Genomic DNA, 7,500 nt, shown 5'->3' with positions numbered 1-7,500 from the left:
AGCACCATCGGCACACGTTGGGCCCTGGTGCGGGCGCTTGCCTCGACCACCATCGGCACACGCTGGGCCCTGGTGCGGGCGCTTGCCTCGACCACCATCGGCACACGCTGGGCCCTGGTGCGGGCGCTTGCCTCGACCACCATCGGCACACGCTGGGCCCTGGTGCGGCAGGTTGCCTCGACCACCATCGGCACACGCTGGGCCCTGGTGCGGTCGGTTGCCTCGAGCACCATCGGCACACGCTGGGCCCTGGTGCGGGCGGTTGCCTCGACCACCATCGGCACACGCTGGGCCCTGGTGCGGCAGGTTGCCTCGAGCACCATCGGCACACGCTGGGCCCTGGTGCGGCAGGTTGCCTCGAGCACCATCGGCACACGCTGGGCCCTGGTGCGGTCGGTTGCCTCGATCACCATCGGCACACGCTGGGCCCTGGTGCGGGCGGTTGCCTCGACCACCATCGGCACACGCTGGGCCCTGGTGCGGCAGCTTGCCTCGAGCACCATCGGCACACGCTCGGCCCTGGTGCGGTCGGTTGCCTCGAGCACCATCGGCACACGCTGGGCCCTGGTGCGGGCGCTTGCCTCAACCACCATCGGCACACGCTGGGCCCTGGTGCGGTCGGTTGCCTCGAGCACCATCGGCACACGCTGGGCCCTGGTGCGGGCGGTTGCCTCGACCACCATCGGCACACGCTGGGCCCTGGTGCGGGCGGTTGCCTCGACCACCATCGGCACACGCTGGGCCCTGGTGCGGGCGCTTGCCTCGACCACCATCGGCACACGCTCGGCCCTGGTGCGGTCGGTTGCCTCGAGCACCATCGGCACACGCTGGGCCCTGGTGCGGCAGGTTGCCTCGACCACCATCGGCACACGCTGGGCCCTGGTGCGGCAGGTTGCCTCGACCACCATCGGCACACGCTGGGCCCTGGTGCGGCAGGTTGCCTCGAGCACCATCGGCACACGCTGGGCCCTGGTGCGGGCGGTTGCCTCGACCACCATCGGCACACGCTGGGCCCTGGTGCGGGCGCTTGCCTCGACCACCATCGGCACACGCTGGGCCCTGGTGCGGCAGGTTGCCTCGATCACCATCGGCACACGCTGGGCCCTGGTGCGGGCGGTTGCCTCGACCACCATCGGCACACGCTGGGCCCTGGTGCGGCAGCTTGCCTCGACCACCATCGGCAGCCTCGACCACCATCGGCACACGCTGGGCCCTGGTGCGGGCGCTTGCCTCGACCACCATCGGCACACGCTCCGCCCTGGTGCGGTCGGTTGCCTCGAGCACCATCGGCACACGCTGGGCCCTGGTGCGGCAGGTTGCCTCGACCACCATCGGCACACGCTGGGCCCTGGTGCGGGCGGTTGCCTCGACCACCATCGGCACACGCTGGGCCCTGGTGCGGGCGCTTGCCTCGACCACCATCGGCACACGCTGGGCCCTGGTGCGGCAGGTTGCCTCGACCACCATCGGCACACGCTGGGCCCTGGTGCGGCAGGTTGCCTCGACCACCATCGGCACACGCTGGGCCCTGGTGCGGGCGCTTGCCTCGAGCACCATCGGCACACGCTCGGCCCTGGTGCGGTCGGTTGCCTCGAGCACCATCGGCACACGCTGGGCCCTGGTGCGGCAGGTTGCCTCGACCACCATCGGCACACGCTGGGCCCTGGTGAGGGCGCTTGCCTCGACCACCATCGGCACACTCTCGGCCCTGGTGCGGTCGGTTGCCTCGAGCACCATCGGCACACGCTGGGCCCTGGTGCGGGCGCTTGCCTCGAGCACCATCGGCACACGCTCGGCCCTGGTGCGGTCGGTTGCCTCGAGCACCATCGGCACACGCTGGGCCCTGGTGCGGCAGGTTGCCTCGACCACCATCGGCACACGCTGGGCCCTGGTGCGGGCGCTTGCCTCGACCACCATCGGCACACGCTCGGCCCTGGTGCGGCAGGTTGCCTCGACCACCATCGGCACACGCTGGGCCCTGGTGCGGGCGCTTGCCTCGACCACCATCGGCACACGCTCGGCCCTGGTGCGGCAGGTTGCCTCGAGCACCATCGGCACACGCTGGGCCCTGGTGCGGGCGGTTGCCTCGACCACCATCGGCACACGCTGGGCCCTGGTGCGGGCGCTTGCCTCGACCACCATCGGCACACGCTGGGCCCTGGTGCGGGCGCTTGCCTCGACCACCATCGGCACACGCTGGGCCCTGGTGCGGCAGGTTGCCTCGAGCACCATCGGCACACGCTGGGCCCTGGTGCGGCAGGTTGCCTCGAGCACCATCGGCACACGCTGGGCCCTGGTGCGGTCGGTTGCCTCGAGCACCATCGGCACACGCTGGGCGCTGGTGCGGGCGCTTGCCTCGACCACCATCGGCACACGCTGGGCCCTGGTGCGGCAGGTTGCCTCGATCACCATCGGCACACGCTGGGCCCTGGTGCGACAGGTTGCCTCGAGCACCATCGGCACACTATCGGCCCTGGTGCGGGCGGTTGCCTCGACCACCATCGGCACACGCTGGGCCCTGGTGCGGGCGCTTGCCTCGGGCACCATCGGCACACGCTGGGCCCTGGTGCGGGCGGTTGCCTCGAGCACCATCGGCACACGCTGGGCCCTGGTGGGTTTAGGCACATCTTCAAATTTCTGCCGTGCCAATGCCATTTTTATGGCTTGTAAATTCATACAATGGTCCCCTAAGCCTTCACGTGAAGTTTCGTTGGAAGATGACTCGTTTTCTATTTTTCACGATTTTTGAAACTTTTTGCGGTTCGGGATTTTTTAAAATTTTTTTATAAGGATTTTTGGCCCCAAATTTTGTAGGCATGATCCTTCTATTTTTGTTGGCATGCACAAAAAAATTCAGCTAAAAACTCGAAGTAGAGAAGATTTTGTGACCGTTTGAAAAAAGTGTCCCCATTTCAGACACTTTAACGGCTACTGGTAGCAAACCTGTAAAATCTCAAATGCTCTTTAAGGGGGTGTGAATTCTCAGAGGTTTGATGAGGGATAGGGGGCCAACACAAGGCCAAGTACCAGCACCCATCGCACACCATGTGCGCACACCCCCCCGGCCCCCCTCCCAATCGCCGGAACCCCAATGCCGCCGGTCAGGTTCTCCGGCGGTACTCCGGCGATGCTCCGGCGATGCTCCGGCGATGCTGTCCCGAGTGAAAAAAATGCGGCACCAGCACATGCTGGAGCCAAGCATGGGCACCGTGGCTCAAAATCGAACTTCGGCCAAGGCCTCGACCATCAATGGCACATGATGACGCATGGTGATGGCACATGCATCGACCATCATCGGCATAGGCTGCCCTTCGGTACGGGCACTTGCCTCGACCGCCATCGGCACAAGCTGGGCCCTGGTGTGGGTTGTTGCCTCGATCACAATCGGCACATGCTGAGCCTTGGTGCGGGCGGTTGCCTCGAGCACCATCGGCAGACCCTGGGCCCTGGTGCGGCCGGTTGCCCCGATAACCATCGGCACACGCTGGGCCCTGGGGCGGGCGCTTGCCCCCAGCACCATCGGCACACGCTGGGCCCTGGTGCGGGCGCTTGCCCCGAACACCATCGGCACACGCTGGGCCCTGGTGCGGGCGGTTGCCTCGAACACCATCGGCACACGCCGGCCCTTGGTGCGGCCGGTTGCCTCGACCACCATCGGCACACGCTCGGCCTTGGTGCGGGCGCTTGCCTCGACCACCATCGGCACACGCTGGGCCCTGGTGCGGGCGGTTGCCTCGACCACCATCGGCACACGCTCGGCCTTGGTGAGGGCGCTTGCCTCGACCACCATCGGCACACGCTGGGCCCTGGTGCGGGCGCTTGCCTCAACCACCATCGGCACACGCTCGGCCTTGGTGCGGGCGGTTGCCTCGACCACCATCGGCACACGCTGGGCCCTGGTGCGGGCGGTTGCCTCGACCACCATCGGCACACGCTGGGCCCTGGTGCTGGCGGTTGCCTCGACCACCATCGGCACACGCTGGGCCCTGGTGCGGGCGGTTGCCTCGAACACCATCGGCACAAGCCGGCCCTTGGTGCGGGCGGTTGCCTCGAGCACCATCGGCACACGCTGGGTGTCATGGTCAGGCCTTGGTCCTGCCATGACTGATCCTGAACCAAGCAGTGGTCGAGACCGAGCTGGCGGGAAAGTGGTTCTACGAGATGTGGGCGTGCATTCCGAGCTTTGGAACATGATGCTAGCATGTTGTGGGGGCAATGGGAGCCCCGAGCCGCAAGATACGCGGGGAAGTTCGGGACAGTGGTCAGACACCCTCAAGCCAAGTAGCCGGGCGGGTGCCGTTGGTCGAAGCCATGCACGGGCACCTTCGAGTGGGTTGGTGGAGTAATGAGCAGAATCAAGGAGCAAGGGTGACCAAGAGGAAGATTACGGGGCCCTGAGTTAGCCAGAGAAAGGCCCTAGGATGGCTGGGCAGAAAAGTGTCCCCGTTTCAGACATTCTTACGGTCACTGGTAGCATAGTGGGAAAATCTCTAACGCTCTTTATAGGGGGATGTTTGGTGTCAGCTCTCCACCACCCCCTTGGCTAGCGGGCAGGCGGGGGCCTGGCTAGTCTGAAGTGAGCTACTCCTAGGCACTCGTGGTGTCTAGGTGGGCGGGCATCGTAGGGTCACGAGCGTGGCATGATGTTTTCTCGGGTAAGGTAAACCCGGGGACGCTTGGGGCCGGCGGGCCTCGTATCGCGCCTTTGCATTGAGACAGGGGGTTTGACGGTAGAATCCGTTATGCCCCTCGGTTTCCCCTCCTCGAGCCGAAAGGATCATGTGATGGTGTTTACGTAAGAGGGATACCATCGGGCCAAAGGGGTGTGCGGGCTAGCAGACAGGCATGCTGCTAGACCCCTGTGGCCAGTCGGGTTGGTGGGCTGCCACTGAGGCAGTCCGCCCTAGTCCCCTTATGGGACTAGCATGATGTGGGGTGTCAATCATGCGTGCGGGCAGAAACTGGGTGCTCGGGGGCTGATGCCCAATGGGAGTTGGGTTCCTCCCTATAGAGTTTGAACTGAACGACCCTACGGGGTCAAAGCCAGGTAAGGCTCGTGGGCATGTGGCTCGAAGGATCGAAGTGGATCTGTCCAAGAGAAAAATAGGCTTGGTGAAGGCTGACCTTGACTAAGAGTAGTCTTGGTGCCGCATGGGTTGCGTGGTTTCAGTAGGAGGAACGCGCGGACCGTGACACTTGGTATCAGAGCCTAGGTTGGCTCAGTGGCGAGAGTTACGCGACCCCATGTGTGGGTCTGGTGATGCGAAATTACGGTGGTGCCAAGCCCGAATGGAGCTATCGAGACACAAATGCAGTTTTTGTGCCTATGGGGGCTCGGGAAAGGGCCACCGTTGCATGCGATGGGAAATATTGGGCCTATGTAAAATGGCTCTCGAGTAGACTCTTGGACGCCTAGAAAAAGGGCACCAGAGTCTAGCCTCACCTAGAAAAAGGTGTTGGCATATGTTGTGGCATGTGATGCCTTTACGGTGAAAGGAACCGTAGTGAGACCGAGATCCGAAAAGGGTCTTACACCATGAAATGGTGTTGTGTCAGGCCACGTGGGCCGAGTGAATCTTGTCCTGAGGGGCAGGAGGCGTCGAGTTGCATGATTAATTACTAATGTGTGCTCTTGCTGTATGGTGCAGGTGCCCCAGGGGGGGGTGCAAGCCGAAGTATTCGGGTCCAAGCATGAGACTACTACACAGAAGAGTATGAAGTGGCTGAAGATTGAAGCCACAAGCGAGATGGTCAGTGGACCATGAGCTGCGTTGGTCAGTGGACCGTGAGTTCTTGTGGTCAGAGGATCACGAGAGTGTGTGTGTGAACCAGGATATTGAACTTGTATTGGCCGAAAGGGAAGGCTTCACGAGTAGTGGTGGTCAGTGGGCCACGACAGGATGTTTTCCAGTGGAACAAGAAAGGGAAAACGGCCAGTTGACAAGGCCTCAGTCGTGCAAGTCAGTGGACCTTGAGGATCGAGCGGGTGAATCCCCGAGTCAAACAAATCAGTGGGCTAGAAGTGCTGGTAGATCAGTGGGTCTCCGAGTATAAGCGGATTTTGGGACGCCCTAGGAACTGGGCTGGAGTCAAAACTATCGAGCAATAGAACCATCAAGGAGACAGGGTTGCGCATAATGCTGTGCTGAGTTTCGAGTAAAAGTGGGGGAGACCTGTCAATTCCCCACGAGACTGAGCCGAGATAAAAGAGCTTGAGCAATGGAGCATAGTGTTCAAGCCGGAGGCAAAGACCGAGTTAGCACGTTTTAAGGTGCCGTCTTGGGGGCGGTTGGCCTGAGGGCCACACCTAGAGAGGTGACCTTGGAGGGGCCGAGAGGACCCAAGTTGGGAGATGACCAAAGTGCTTGAATGCCACTGTGCTAGGGTCATCATGTAGAGTGCCGCATGAGTGCGGTTGACCTAAGCATCACGTCCAGAGGGGCGCATCAGTGAGTTGATGCTGCAAGCGTGCAGTTGGTGTGAGGGGTCACGTCCGGTGGGACGCACCACATGAGTGGCAAAGCTGTGGTCATTCATTCTACTGAGGGTCATCGATCAATGAGGGCACCACGAGGTCGCAACCTAACAAGGATCAAGGGATGAAGCCATGGTATGGCCCATATGAGTACAACCAAGATAGGTCAGGCGGTTCGAACTACAACAAAGCTGAGCAACAATGGGACCAATCTACACCAACTATGGACGAGTACTGTGGACGGTGCCTCATGTGACGGGACCTCGACCCAATCCTTGAGGGCACAAGTAAGAGACATATGAGGAAATGTCAGCTGTGTGCAACAAGATAGTTGGGTGTGGTCTTGGCGTCGATGAGGGCATCGACATAGTAAGTGGGGGAGAGTGTCATGGTCAGGCCTTGGTCCTGCCATGACTGATCCTGAACCAAGCAGTGGTCGAGACCGAGCTGGCGGGAAAGTGGTTCTACGAGATGTGGGCGTGCATTCCGAGCTTTGGAACATGATGCTAGCATGTTGTGGGGGCAATGGGAGCCCCGAGCCGCAAGATACGCGGGGAAGTTCGGGACAGTGGTCAGACACCCTCAAGCCAAGTAGCCGGGCGGGTGCCGTTGGTCGAAGCCATGCACGGGCACCTTCGAGTGGGTTGGTGGAGTAATGAGCAGAATCAAGGAGCAAGGGTGACCAAGAGGAAGATTACGGGGCCCTGAGTTAGCCAGAGAAAGGCCCTAGGATGGCTGGGCAGAAAAGTGTCCCCGTTTCAGACCTTCTTACGGTCACTGGTAGCATAGTGGGAAAATCTCTAACGCTCTTTATAGGGGGATGTTTGGTGTCAGCTCTCCACCACCCCCTTGGCTAGCGGGCAGGCGGGGGCCTGGCTAGTCTGAAGTGAGCTACTCCTAGGCACTCGTGGTGTCTAGGTGGGCGGGCATCGTAGGGTCACGAGCGTGGCATGATGTTTTCTCGGGTAAGGTAAACCCGGGGACGGTTGGGGCCGGCGGGCCTCGTATCGCGCCTTTGCATTGAG

The sequence above is a fragment of the Durio zibethinus genome, unplaced genomic scaffold (assembly GCF_047325235.1).
Source record: "Durio zibethinus cultivar Kanyao isolate XHJ-2024 unplaced genomic scaffold, ASM4732523v1 HiC_scaffold_403, whole genome shotgun sequence".
NCBI lineage: Eukaryota > Viridiplantae > Streptophyta > Magnoliopsida > Malvales > Malvaceae > Durio > Durio zibethinus.
Note: the sequence above shows the minus strand (reverse complement) of the source record.